Consider the following 14,720-nt stretch of genomic DNA (forward strand, 5'->3'; position numbering starts at 1 on the left):
AATCTAGGACTTTGCTTATTACATGCCTCCTGTGGAAATGTACTCCTCTTCATAATTCCAACAGAAAATCTTGATCTCTCCATGGACTAATGTTGGTAATTGTTTTCTCTTCTTTTATCAGTCAGGATTTAGTCCAGGAAACAGAAACCACTCCAGGTATTTCAAGTAAATGGATTTTCCCAAGATATTTTAATGCAGGGAAATAGTTGGAAGAGCTGGAAGATCAGGGAGCTGTCATTCATCTATGGATTATAAGGTTGTACTCTTAGTTAAAATCTAGCAGTGAGAATATTTCTACTATAGCCTCTTAAACTCACCAAACTGCACACCCAATTCTGTGGAACCTAATTGGAATCCACAATCCTAGCTGCAAAGGAGTCTGGTTATTCATTTTTAGCCTTCCAAATATAAGTAGGGTAAAATGGACATTAGGAGTATCTATTTAAGACATCTATCATATGTTTTTTCATGCTTAATATGACTTTGATCTATTTTTTTACATGTCCTGTCCTTTTACTTATAAAAATGTAAGTTTCCTGAAACAATACATTTTATATATTTATTTTGTCTAATAAACATTGATATAGTACTTCCCAAGTGTTTTAAGTGCTTTTCAAATATTATCCTATTTATTTCTAATGACAGCCCTAGGACGTAGATACTTACTCAGCATTATTTACATACTCAGCATGAAAAATCTGAGGTATCAAGATGCCAAATAACTCACTCAAGGTTACACAGCTAGAAAGTGGACACACCAGAATGTGATCATGAGTAATCTGTCTCAAGAGTCCATCTTCTTATCCATGGTGTCTTGGTTTTCACAGTGAGCAAAATACTAACCCAAGAGTGAAGTGAGTGTGTGTTAGTCTTGGATCTAATAGCATGCCACTCTACAGAGATTATATAAGGGCTACTTTGATTAAATCAATGAACAAGTGACATAGCCTTTTATAGATTAATTATGCATAAATTGATTACAGACCATCTGACTTTAATTTGATTATATTTAAATATTTGAACAAAGTAATATATTTGAAATTGAAAAAATATTAAAACAATATAGAAATGCATACTGTAAGGACTTCTTCCCCTACCAATGCCCACATTCTAGAGGTAACTACTGTGCAAAGGTAGTCTCCAGCTTTCAAACATTTTTATGGAAATATACTACACATATATCCACACACATACACACACACACACACACACATGCACAGTACTTTTTTCCAAAATTTGAATCATATTATATATATATGACACTGACAACTGGCTTTCCCACTTAAGTACATGATTTCTCTCTGTTCAATACATGTTCTTTCTAAGGGCAGTGTAATATTCCATTATATCTGTTATTTTACATGTGATTTCTCACTTTTGTGTCATAACTTACAGTTTGCAAAGCATCTTTGTATTCATCATCTCATGGTCAAAAAGCTTTGGCTAAACATATCTGTGCTCATTTTAATAAATAAAGAAGAAATCAATAACCATTTTTCACATTAATAGCCTCCAAGAACATAACCTAAAAACAAAAAAGAAGTTTACTAGTATGGTCTGAATTTATTGTATTTTAAAATATTTTTATGAGTGAACTCCATTGGTGAGGAAACAAATGGAAATAATGATTTATTGTGCTTCTACTTCTGCTGGGATCCCAGTGAATTCCTGAGGAGGGGTAGATTACATCAAGCAATATTTGACCAGAGGACTAAATTTCCCCCAGTGACTTCATCTGAGCTCTGACACTTTCCCTGATTTCACAAGAAAATCCTTGAGGCTGAGAGGGAATTGAAAAGCTGGCTCAGTGTTGGGTAAAAGTAAATCTACTTTATAGGACCACCATATGGGGGAGGGGAGTGTTATTTTAACACTTTTCCTCCTACAGCGCTCCAGTGTAATGCTCAAGGTCCCTGCCTCTTTTGATGCTCTTAAGCAGGGATTTCATTTTATACTAGTGACCCAGTGCGCAAAATCGCGTGAGACCTGGGACCCCAGAGGCTCCTCGATGGATTGCCCCAAAGAGGTAGGCTGGAGCCATGGGCCCCGCCTCCACAGAGTGCACAGCCGCAGGACTCCCACGCCCTACCCACCCACATGCACCCTCCTCACACGCAGCCTCCTTGTGACGGTGTGAGGGCACCACAGCATGAGGGCATGACCAACACCTAGGCTATTATTAGTATAGATATGGAAGACACAGCTCCTGCAGGAAAGAGCACTCCTGGCATTGCTATGTCATTCACCAGAGATACCTAAGGTCCTTCCATTGTTCAGACGCAAAGCACAGAGTTGTCTATCTAGCACCATTTGACCCTCTCTTAAACACCCTAGTGTTTGGTTTCAAACCATGGAACATGGCTTGAAATGTACACTGTGCACTATTAGAGCAGGCAAAGGCCCTCAAAGTTCTTTATCATGCTTGAAAAAATAAGTGAGAGAAGGAAAGAAGGAAGGAAGGGAGGAAGGAAGGGAGGAAGGGAGGGAGGGAGGGAGGGAGGGAGGGAGGGAGGGAGGAAGGAAGGAAGGAAGGAAGGAAGGAAGGAAGGAAGGAAGGAAGGAAGGGGAAGGAAGGAAGGAAGGAAGGAAGGAAGGAAGGAAGGAAGGAAGGAAGGAAGGAAGGAAAAGGGAGGGAGGGAGGGAGGAAGGAAGGGAGGAAGGAAGGAAGAGGCTCTCTTTACCTCCTGGAGCTTTCTCCCACTGCTCCAATAGGAAGCATTAGTGATACACAGCTTTGGCCAAATCATGTCTCAGTGAAGGCATGCTTTTACCCCAGTTTTTCAGGTACTTAATTTTTTAAAAAGAAAAACACAAAGAATCTGACCTAATACAATAAGATTCAGCATAGATGTTTGTTAACGAATCGAAAGGGAAGCAGAAAATTCAGTGTGGCCATGGATCACCAGAGAAAATTCCAGGCTTCCCAGTGGGAAGAAGGGCAAGGCAGCTTAAGTGGATGGACATCAGAAGAAAATGAGCAGAAGGAAAAGAAGATCAGCTGTGGCTGTGGTGGAGGATTTGACTGCGGCCTTACAACCCCCAAGGCAGTGAGTGTATGTGTGCGTGCGTGTGTGTGTGTGGCGGGGGGGAGAATTGTGTGTGAAATTTTGAGCTTCTCCCTTTCTAGTACATTGCAATGTTTCAGGACATCGGGGCTTGAATTGTTTCCCTTTGACTGAGCGTGTAGCCGAGAAAGCTGTCTGGAGAATACAGTATTGGACACAGCAGCGAGGATGTCTGCGCAGAAAGGTAAGAGTGGGATGTATGGGTAGCGCACTGGTGGCACTCTGCCAGCTCGCGGTAAGCCTCTGCTGCAGCACCCAGTGGTCTCTGACTTAGCAAAAGCATTATGAACATATTTGGTGTCATAAAAGGAACACTTTATTTAACCTTCCTGTACCAACTTTAGGCGCATTAATCTGTCACAGTAGGCTCTATCTTGTACATGTAAATGGACGAGACTCTGTAATCAAATCCTAAATGTGTATTTGTAGCAATATGGCTTTTGAGAAGAATGTGTGATAGGAAGCAACAGACGGAGCAGGGGACAATTAAAGGAACAGCACCAGGCTCGGCGAGACCTGTTCCACCCTGAATGGAGTTCCCCAGGACTGCACTGATTTCTGAATTTTCATGTTTATTTACCAGCCAGCACCACTTTATTGGGACCCCCACATGGCCTCTCCTCCTCTATCACCTGCAATGGAGACTCATTTAGGCCAAGAGAAACCTTGCCTGGATGTAATTCAAGGAGCAACCTAATTTCCTCTCAACACCAGCTCCAATTATGCATTGCAGCTCTGTGTTCAAAATAGTTTGAGTCTGAGAACAGTCCTAGGGAGAGACGCTTTGTGAATCTCAGACCGGAGACGGGCAGGCCACAAGCTCCAGGTCTTGGGATTTGGACTCAGTTCTGTCCCCACCCAGACTGTCCTGGCGAGGAAGGAGGCATTTGCAGATGCCGCCAAGCCCACTGGATATTCGCCAGTCTGTTTGGAGCTTATGATTTATTGATCCTTAAATTTCAGCCACCAGAAACAAATTCCTCGTGACCAAAAACAAAAATCTTAGATGGCTTTGTATAAAATATTCATTGTCAACAGTTGGGGCAGAGGAGAAAAGCAATCGTTTGACTTTAGATCAGAAGAACAGGGGGCATTAGAAGTTATTGATGTGAATAATATCAACACATTTCCTCCTTAAAAAAAAAAATCTTCGCAAGATTTGCATTCGTGTTTATTGTGCAAAACATATGCATCTTGCCTGGAATATATTTTATTGTGTGGCATATGGTTCCTTTCAGCAAAGGATCTTAAATGACTTTTACAGAAAGAGTTCCTCCCTTCATTCACTCCCAGAGAATAAGGTGCTATTTAAGAGGCAATAACTCTTTCCTGAGGGCTCCACTTAAGCCCTTAGTAACGGACTTGTAAATTGCACGCCCATCAGTTTTTCTCCCATCACTCTCTTGGCAGGGCTAGCTGGGCTTAACTGCCCTAGGCAACCCGGGCCCTGCAAATCCATAATAGAAGGCAGGAGTGTCTCTCACTCACAGTCTAGAGGTGGGATTCCTGAAGGGAATCCAGAAGAATTACAATCTTGGGCAGCACTGTCTAATAGAACTATTATATGTCTCACAAGTGCGAGCCACATACTTAATGTTGAACTTTCTAGTAGCTATTTAAAAAATTAAAGAGAAACAGGGCAAATTAATTTCATCTATTTTAAGAAATCCACTATAATAAAGATAGTACAATTTCAACATGTAATCAACATAAAACTATTGAGATATTTCACATACTTTTTAGTACTAAATCTTTTTAATCTAGCATGTATTTTTTTCTAACGGCTCGTGTCAGTTTGAACTAGCTACATTTCAAGTTTGAGTAGCCACATGTGACTGGTGGCTACTGTATTATATAACACCGGTTTAGGGAGAATGCCAGACAATTCTACCCAAGTAAATTGTATTCTATAGCAGAAGAGGCAAGCATCAAGGGCTGAGGCAATGCTAATGACGATGACATTGGTAAGGATGAGGATGGTGATGGTAATAGTTTATATTTACTATTACTTTAACTATTTACAATGACAAAAGTACTTATTTTTTATTATTTTATAAATTTATTTATTATTGACTACCACGATTACTATCATAGGCTGTTTTAAACATTTCACATGTTATTTCTTCAATTCATAAAAGACCCTTATGCAGTAGACACCATTATGATTCCCTTCTATAGAAGAAGCTAAGGCACGAAGGTGGCACTGGGAGGATGTGGGAGAAGCTGGTGGAGAGAACCAGGAGCAGCAGGTGGTGACAAGTGAAGAGGTGGGGATGCTCTCTAACATCAGGAAGCTGGGTCCAGACTCTGCATTCTCAGGACTCCTAGTTTTGGTGGAAGGTTAGGTCCATTGCCTCATCTCTGCTAACTAAATCTCCCCTGAGCCACCCTAAAGTGAATACATGGCACCTAATGTACTCCCATATAAGGTAAGTTCAGAGAGAATTTGAAGATGAAAGGTGCTGAGAGCAAGTTTATACAAAAGAGGAGAAAAGTCCAGGTGGAGGGAATCCTCCATGCTTAGCCTCGCACGTACCTGTAAAGGTTCTGCAATAACCTGAGCCTGGTCATGCGAGGGCAGCTTTTTGTAGTGGATCTCAATGTGTGTGATGGCCTGCAGTTGTTCCTCTAAAGATCCTGTCCTGTGCTCATCCCCCGGCTGTTCTGGTCTAGGAAAATAAGGATTACACATGAATAAGACACAGACCACGAGCGGCCCATGTAGTGGGAAAGGTGGGACCTTCATCACATAATCCCAATGCAACGTGATAGAACTAGATGTAAGAGCCATCGGTGGGAGAGAAGAGGAAGTCAGAGAGAAGCGTGTGGGGAAGAAGCAGCGTTGGGGGCCAGGCCAGGCAGGAGTTAACGCTGAGCAGTAATCTAGAGGATTGAGGAGCTCCCAGAGGGCAAGTGGGAGAGGCATCCCTGAGAGGCAGTCCTACTTACTCATCTTGTAAATTGTGCTGACAGCACACCAGCACTTTTTCACTGAGCAACAGGAACACACATCCAGTCAGAGAACTGAGTCATCTGGCATTCACAACATGTTCACATGCCAAAACATGGCCTGACCCACATCACTCTTCTGTACACCCAAATATAACATATATTCACTGCAAGAAGTGATGAGAAGCAGTAACTTTTTCTTCTTCTTCTTCTTTCCATGGCAGCACTCTTGCTCCACACCCAGCGCTGTGTGAAATGTACACATGGGAAAGACAGGAAAGGTCATGTGACATCAGTTCAGCCCACACATTGGAATGGGAATCTGTTGGCAAACTGTGAACTATTGGTCCTGCAAAATTAATTGGGACGGGAACATCAACATGTGAGAATGTGGCCTTTTTGTTCTTACAATGCCACAAAGAAGCATGCCATGGATATCCCAAAGTGTACATTTAAGAACGTGAACTTGAAATTCAGTAGGGGAGAAGGGAGAGAAGCAGGTAGAATAAAGCAAAGGGGAAGACAGTATACCATTTTTTTTCCAGATGTGACTGTTAGCATCTCCTATTCCTCCCTGGAAAGCCGTGAATGTTGATAACAATTGTGAAGACTGGGGGCTTTCAGCATTTTGGAGAACGTTTCACAAAGCAAACTTTAGTCATGTAAGATGGGCAAACATAATGTGAAATGTATTAACACATTTGGTGAATTCTGCAAATATATTTTTGCACAATTAGCTTAATTATTTAAATACATATTAAACCTTACTTGCCTCAAGCAATTTAACATGGAATGTAATTTCACATATTATCACAAGAAAAACACATTTATAGAAAATCTGTGTCTCTCCTTTCATAATAACACTTCAACCCATCATTACTTGAGACATAAATAGATCATTTATATTTCAAGGATGATGAATGTTGTCTTCCAGAGAAAGTGTCTCCTAATCCGAGCAAGTGGCCCCCTAAGTCCCCCTCCATTCATTTGTGGTGCTGCAATAGGCCCTGGTACTGCTCCCTGGGTGACCCCATAACAATATGCAAAGCAGGTGCCCCCACCTCGTTCCAACTGAAAGATTAGTTATAATTTACTTTGAGGGGCTTTAAAAGTAAAGAGCATGCAGAATTAATTTTAAAAGACTTGGGGAGGAGGTGGGGATGGTTATGGAGGTAGCTCTGCATATTCCCATGCTTACAAGGCAATAGTAGCTACTTCAACCATGAAAATCCTGCTCTCCAGTCATTGTTGACTGCTGTTCCATAAATATTTTCAATAGATGGTATGTAGCATTGCTTCCTGAAAGGGCAAATTATTTTTTGGATGTCCCCTGTATTTTAAGGCGACCCTGCTAGCCTTAAAAGTCCTCTTTGCAACAGAAAAAAGGGTAGCATGCCCTGGTTAGGTGACTCAGTTGGCTGGAGTGTTGGCCCAAACACCAAAAGGTTGCAGATTTGATTCCCCATCAGGGCACACATCTAGGTTGTGAGTTCGATTCCCAGTCAGGGTACATATGGGAGTCAACCAATCAGGGTACATATGGGAGTCAACCTATCAATGTTTCTCTCTCTCTCTCTCTCTCTCTCTCTCTCTCTCTCTCTCTCTCTCTCTCTCATCAACAGAAACATATCTTCAGGTAAGGAGTAAAAAAAGAAAGAAAAAAATAAGCATTAATGGTAGGAAAACTTTGTACAGTGATTAAAAGAGCTGCCACATATATTACTTTTTTATGGAACAACTGGATGGATGATCTAGGGGACAGTGTTTAGTATTGTCCATTTACATTTAGCGAAACTCCACTTTACAAAGAGACAAAATAAATCAGAGAGAAGAGTAACTTGCCATAGTCACTTAAACTGTGACCACATAGACAGAAGTATTTTTTTCAAATATGTTTTTGGCATTTTACTGTATGACAAGCAATAGCATTTTGAAGTGAAAGCACGCGTGTGCGCACACACACATACACACACACACACATCTTCCAAAAAGTATCTTTTAAATTTCCAGTTACATAGATTTGATCTCGAAAACAATCGCCTGTTATATTTTATAGTTTGAGAGCTTCAGGAGGGTAGCAACATGAGGAAATTGTCTGCCTGAGGGGGGCGATGGACAAAGAACAGCAGCACGGTGGCCCCAGGCTGAGACCCCTGTGAACTTAAAGGCGACCCTGCTAGCCTTAAAAGTTTTCCCTTTGGGGTAGAAACCAGTCGCACAGGAAGAAAGACCCTGGACTCCGTTTGTGGTGCTTTTCATTGAGAACTAAGCTAAGGGGGCTGAGAAAAATGTCTGTCCGGGTCGGCTGGGGGTGTGACAGGTAGGGACTGAAGGAGCCGGAGGCAGGACCCTATTAGAGAGAATCTAAAAGGGACCGGGGCTGCCAGGATGAAGAAATTTCCCTCGCAAACCTGAGGACAGTTCAGGTGGGTGTTAATGTCAGTTTAAAATCCTTTCCCACTCAACAGACGAGCTTTGAGAAGGAGCTCTGGCTGCCAATCTGACTGAGGGCTGACGCCTCAATTAGAAAAGCTTCTATTCAGTGAAGGTCGGGGGAGGAAGAGAGAGGAAGCCACTGAGCTCATGCACCCAGAAAAGGTGAGCCCCGCGCTCTCTGGAGGACAGGGCAGCATGGTTGGACTCTGAGGTTCCCATTCGTAACCTGCTCATTTTCTACAGCCCTGAGGGTCCCCGGCTGTGCAGTTTGTAACGTGGAAGCCCGATTTTAAATTGGTGTTTATCGGAAGGAAAAAGTGTCTTAGTAACTGGCAACCCAAGATCCACCTCCCACTCTGGGTTACTCTTTCCTCCTCTGTCGGCACATTTCCTTAGAGGAAGAACTCTTTTTTAGCCTCTGTGTGAAAAATGGTCATTGTGTGTGTGGCAGAGACAGCAATACTCCCTATTCCATTTGCTTTCTTGCACTAAGGTGGGGAGGGAGGGTGTCTCACGAAACCCGTGTGGAAATAATATGTCGCTGTGGGCTGCAGCATGAAAAGCCACACATGGCTTCTCAAGTCTCTCTTTCCATCCGAGGAAGGTCTGTCTTTCAGGGGAGCAGCTGCGCGATGGGCCTCTGTTGGGCTAGTTTTCTGTGTGGGCGAGTTGAGCTGAGTTCCCCACTCACTCACGCTGAGTATGACCCATGAGTGTGAATAAATCCATGTGGGGTCAAGCACGGAGATGTTACCACTGCTGCCCCAGCATAGCCTAACCCTTGCTAATGAATGCAACAGAAGAGCTACAACTTTGAACAACATTGTAAGGCAGTTACATTAAGAAATAAAGACCCGCTGAAACCGGTTTGGCTCAGTGGATAGAGCGTCGGCCTGCGGACTGAAAGGTCCCAGGTTCGATTCCGGTCAAGGGCATGTACCTGGGTTGCGGGCACATCCCCAGGAGGAGATGTGCAGGAGGCAGCTGATCAATGTTTCTCTCTCATCGATGTTTCTAACTCTCTATCTCTCTCCCTTCTCTGTAAAAAATCAATAAAATATATTTTTAAAAAAAGAAAGAAAGAAATGAAGACCCACATCAGGAGCCTATGGAAATACTAGTTATGTCGATGTCTGCAGATGTGAGGGCTGTCCTTTCCTGTTGCAGCGCCTGATGCAAAGAACTTAGTGACAGAGAGACAAGCTGAAGTTAAATGTTCAGTCGCAGGGCCTTTTGGGAGACTCGCATACAACTGGTTGCCAAGTTTGGCTTTTCACCTACTAAACATCACAAATCTCTCCAACTCTATGGCCTTACGATGAGGTTACCATCATCTCTCATCTAGACTGTGGTATTCACCTTGGTGCCCTCTAATGCACTGGCTTCCTTCAGCCCCAGTCCCTTTCGCTCCCCAGATTAGAACTCTTCAATCGGTTCTCATTGCTCTTAAAATAAATTCCAAACTACTGATTATGGCTCCAAAGGCCATACCTGAGTGGAAGACAAGGACAAGAAGCATGGAAGGTCATCCCATTTAATTTATCCCAAAGGGCTCCTAAAGTCAACTTGTCTTTGACCTACTCAGCTAGTAGAGATTTATTTCTGGGTTCAGAAAAGAGTGTTTGGCAAACAGCTATTCACTGTTAGCAACACTCTTTTCCATAACTGCGGATAGAGGAAGTAAGAGAAGATAAAGACATGGTTTCAACGAAATGAATGAGCATTTATCTGAGTCTCACACTCCCATAAAATTTACCTTTTTGTTAAAAGTTCTTTTCCAAAATAATTGTGTACAACTGGGGAAGAGGGGAGCTGGAAGACAATTTTCTCTTTTCATGTTTTACTCCCTTTATCACTTTCAAGACCTGACTTCTATGATACTTTATTTTGAACACTACCCTGAATCTCTCAAACAGAGTTAACTGAGCTCTTCTAGCAATGAATTGATAGTTCTGTACCAGGGTTAACCATGTGGTATGGTCATTGATATCATTATTACTATATGTTTCTTTCTCATGAGGACAGAAAAAACATTATTACTATACATTACTTAAAAGTGACTTATTTCTATAAAAAGATATTAGTACTTTACTCAAGGTCCTATTTCCCAGGTTCCCCAAGATACTTGAATTCGAGGAGGAGGCAAAGGGCAAAGTGCTGCTGGGAACCACTCTGAGCAATAAAAATGGTGCATCTGCCATCTAGTGGTGACCATGTGTAAATGCACGTGGGTGTGATTAAAGAATCTCAAAGGCCATCCAATGGTGAACACAGTAAAAATAACACCTAACATGTCTTGAGCTCCTACTATGTCCCAGGCACTGTGATAAATGCTTTATATGAATTATCTCATTTAACATTCAAGACAATAATATTCAGTACATTCTATCTTTATACCCATTCTAGAGATGACATGTTTAAGGCACTGAAAAGTTAAAGTTTCTAAGCCTGGCAGCCTGAATTCAGAACTCACATCCTTAAAATCAACACTATAATAAATGATGGTCAACTGAGCTAAGCTCTACACAGAAACATTAATTTCTGTATTAGTACACATAGTAATTCTTCAAATGTGGTTTTTTTTTTATTTTAGAGTTGGAATAACACATTTGTTTTATCTTTGCAACCTCAAAGGTTGAGTGCATCAAGGGTTTGAAGAAGAACCTGGGACTATCAGAGCACAGAAGGCAAGGAGTCGCCAATTCTCTTCTCTCCAAGAGGCTCTCCTGTGCCAAGTGCTCCATCTGCCAGAACATTTCCTCTACCAACAAGCCACATCACCAGCACCAGCATCCAGCCCTCACTCCCTAAGCATGGCTGACTTACACAGTTAAAAATATGTCTGTGTCATCTTGAGAACTACCATTTCTTCCCAACATGCCAAACCTCTTAGGAATTCTGCTCAGACACTGCTCCCAGGCAGGCCGTAGGAAGCTCTAACTAGCTCCTGGATCTGTTGGTGCTCAACTTGGGGAGACAGGTAACTTTATAACATGGATCTCAGCTTCTGATTATAGGACATGTTCTTTCCCTTTGTTGAAATGTGCTCTGTTCATTTGGGCTGCACTTCAAGCTTTTCTATATTTTGTCTACTCAATACTCCATTTTATTCCTCCTTTAAAAATATTTATTAAGATGGAATATGTAGCCAGTCCCTCACTTCAAGGAGCTTGCAGTCTTGTAGAATGACATATACCAGTTAAATTAATAGACAAGGTAATGACAGACTGTGCTAAGGACAGGGGAGAAAGTAAACAGCTGATGGATGGAGAGGACCATGCTAGGGAGCACCTGCATTTCTGAATAAATGGGAAGGGAAGTGGGAGAAGACACGATTAGTGGGAATGTCTGAGCCTCTCTCAGACTTACTTTTGTGCACTGTTATCACTGCAATCATACCTCTGATTTCCTTCCTATCTTCTTATCTTCTCATCTAACCCACAGATCTCTGGGCATTTATACTCTATCAGCATACAATGTTATATAGATTTACACATCCCCGCCCCTTACATTTGTATATTATACTCACATATAAGCTCCTTAAAACACTATTTTCAAAGTTCTTCATATTTATATCTCTCTGCCTTGATGTGGCAGAGTAACAGAAAAGTAGCAGGCAATTTTTGCAGTAAGAGAAAGGAAATGGAAAAGGGGTAAATATCTGAAAGAAATAATTTTGGATAGACAATTGTCTTGATTATAGAACACTCAGGGTGGATGTTCTATATGATCACAACATTGGCAAGTAAAAGGCTCTAAACAATAAAAATTTCAAGTGATATAAAACTAGCAGTTCTTTTAGCACATGGATGATTTTGAATTAGTTGCATTTTGTGACATCAGATGAGAATTAAACTCTTAATATTTTGCTGCCCACAGAAATCCTCTCTTTATCACAGCAGTGACAAGTGTGTGGGTTGTTCTTTGGTGGGGTGCATAGAGCCTCAATTACCATCCTTTTATAGAGAATATATTATGTGAAGAAGAATTCAGAGTGTTTCTATAAAAGTAGAACTTTCTTATTCAATAGTGTCATGCCCAGTGTTTTCAAGTCCTATACCCTCCCTTTCTTAATCCCTCCCAAAATATACAAACAAATATAAAAACAATGACGGGAAAAAAAAAAAACCCTCACTTTTCTCTATATTCTCCTTAGGCTATCAGAGTCAGAAAATCCTTCACAGAAGAGACAAGCTAGATTATATTCAACCTCACGCACCATCAACACAGTTGTCAGCCATGTAGCATGTTCATTACAGCGACGGTATACGAAGCAAAGTGAACACAGCTGGAATTTCAGCTCCCAGGTTGAGTCTGCAGGGCTGCCTGTTAGAAACATCATCTTTTCACTTATACACTGAGAGAATTTGATCTGGAAGTCATTGAAGGGGAATATGGAAGCCCCATGATGTCACTCCTATTGAGTGGCTTTTCCATCTCTCAGCTTTGGTTCAACACAAACAACATAAGCAAATGATTACTGAAATAACATTTTTAGATATACAATGATATACTGTTTGGAATGGTATAACAGATGAGTTTCTTTCAGGTCATTAAAAATCTTGAAATATATTTTAAAATAATATGTTCTACACTTTAACATTTTTAAATATTCTTTTCTCTTCATTACCACAAAAGCTGTTGTTTTTCTCTTGTGGGCATCACTGCAGCTAAACAAGACTTACTGTGAAAGAAATGTAATTAATAGTTATCATAGCAGCAGTAAAAGAATTACTCTAATTATTTGTCTTTTGCGGTTCTTTAAGGGCTGAATTTTTATTGTGTTTGGTTTTTAAAGGTCATATTTAGAATTATTTTGTTTGAGATCTTAAACAAGTGGGCCTTTGTTTCTGCTCCAGAAGTTATTGAAATGCAAGCCAAGGTATCCCATATGCGTTTTTATTTAACTGCTTAATCAAACTATTCTCCTGAAGGAAAGAAGATCGTTCCGCTCATTCTTTGCTGACTGTTTAATTAATTGATTCTCTTCAGAGAGGACATGAAGTTAATGTTTGGGGACCAGTTCCCTGAAAAAAAGAATGAATATAATATCTGCATATATGGGTCTTTCCATTATACGCGCATCCTTTTCTTCCTCCTGTCATATAAAGTCAGCTTCGCAAAGCACACTGGTTACAGACCAAAGTAGAGTGTCTTTGGACTGTTTCTCGGGCTCTCTACAAGTCTCGAGACTCCATTCGATAGTGTAGGCTTTTTATCTCATCTAACTCTCAGTTCTCTACAATGGAAAAAATCTTGAAGAAATATATTCTGAAACACCCATGCTTATTTCTTATTCAACAAGCAAATTAGCTGGATCTTCCACCCTGAGCTACTGTAACCTATTAAGCCACTTTCATTTCATTAAAAGTGAAAATTTCTTTAACATATTACCAAGCTACTTACCCACACTCTTTTTTTTCCCTTCATTGAGCTCCTGTCTTTGTGCAAATCACTGTGAACCTTAATTAAGACATTAAAATTCCCCACAATGATCCTCTATTGTCACTGGAATAGAAGCGTTATCTCTTGGCACTTCCCCACACTGTCCTTTAAATACTTTAAGGCAAAGAAATCACATGCTCAGCTTATGCGATGCTCTTTATCTTTGCTGAATCATGGCATAAAGGGCCAAATCTTCATATACTCTAAACTGCTACAATATCTGTGCGGTCCACATGTGTCAGTTCTCTATTTTAGAAGTTTGAAATGAAGGTTTTAACACTTTATTCTCAGCCATGCATTGTCAAAAAATTAAGACAATGACTCAGAGAGAAATGTACTATGTCAGACAAGATAAGCTATGTGTCCCTTCCAATTTCTACCAGGCCTAGCCAGTCTGTTCTGTCCCTGTGGTTTTACTGCCTGGGACCAACCAATCTTCCTCTCTTCTCCTCTCTTCTCTCCTCTCCTCTTCTCTTCTCTCTTCTCTCTCTCTCTTTCTCTCTCTCTCTCCTTTGTCTCTTAGTCAAGCCAACCAGCCCAAAGTTTCTGGCTAGCCCATCAATTCTGGATTACATGGAATCTGTGTCCCAAGCAACCGCCAATGGGCCAGATGATGTTGCAATCTCCAAGTTCAGGAGCATTAACTCCGTGTATGAACTCTGACTGATGGGTCAGGAGATGAAGAGCTGGGTAGGTATTCTCTGTCCTTCATTCAATCCATGAATTGCTCCGAGGTTTGGTCATTCAGTCTTTCCAGAGAAGTATCACGTGTCCTACCAAGCTGATGTACCTGCTGCATGGTCTTGGAAGCTCATTGTGAAGCAC

At 41.2% G+C, this 14,720-nt stretch overlaps 1 long non-coding RNA gene across 1 annotated transcript in view; it reads left to right on the forward strand.

The window, feature by feature from the left end:
• Window positions 1-3,177: 3,177 nt before the first annotated feature.
• LOC308513203 overlaps window positions 3,178-14,720 on the forward strand; it is a 122,261-nt gene continuing 110,718 nt past the window's right edge. Inside the window, exon 1 of the long non-coding RNA XR_013995516.1 lies at window positions 3,178-3,249. This is a non-coding gene — a long non-coding RNA (uncharacterized lncRNA). The remainder of the gene's footprint in view (window positions 3,250-14,720) is intronic.

This window comes from Myotis nattereri, assembly GCF_964212035.1.
Source record: "Myotis nattereri genome assembly, chromosome: 2".
In the NCBI taxonomy this organism is placed as follows: Eukaryota; Metazoa; Chordata; class Mammalia; order Chiroptera; family Vespertilionidae; genus Myotis; species Myotis nattereri.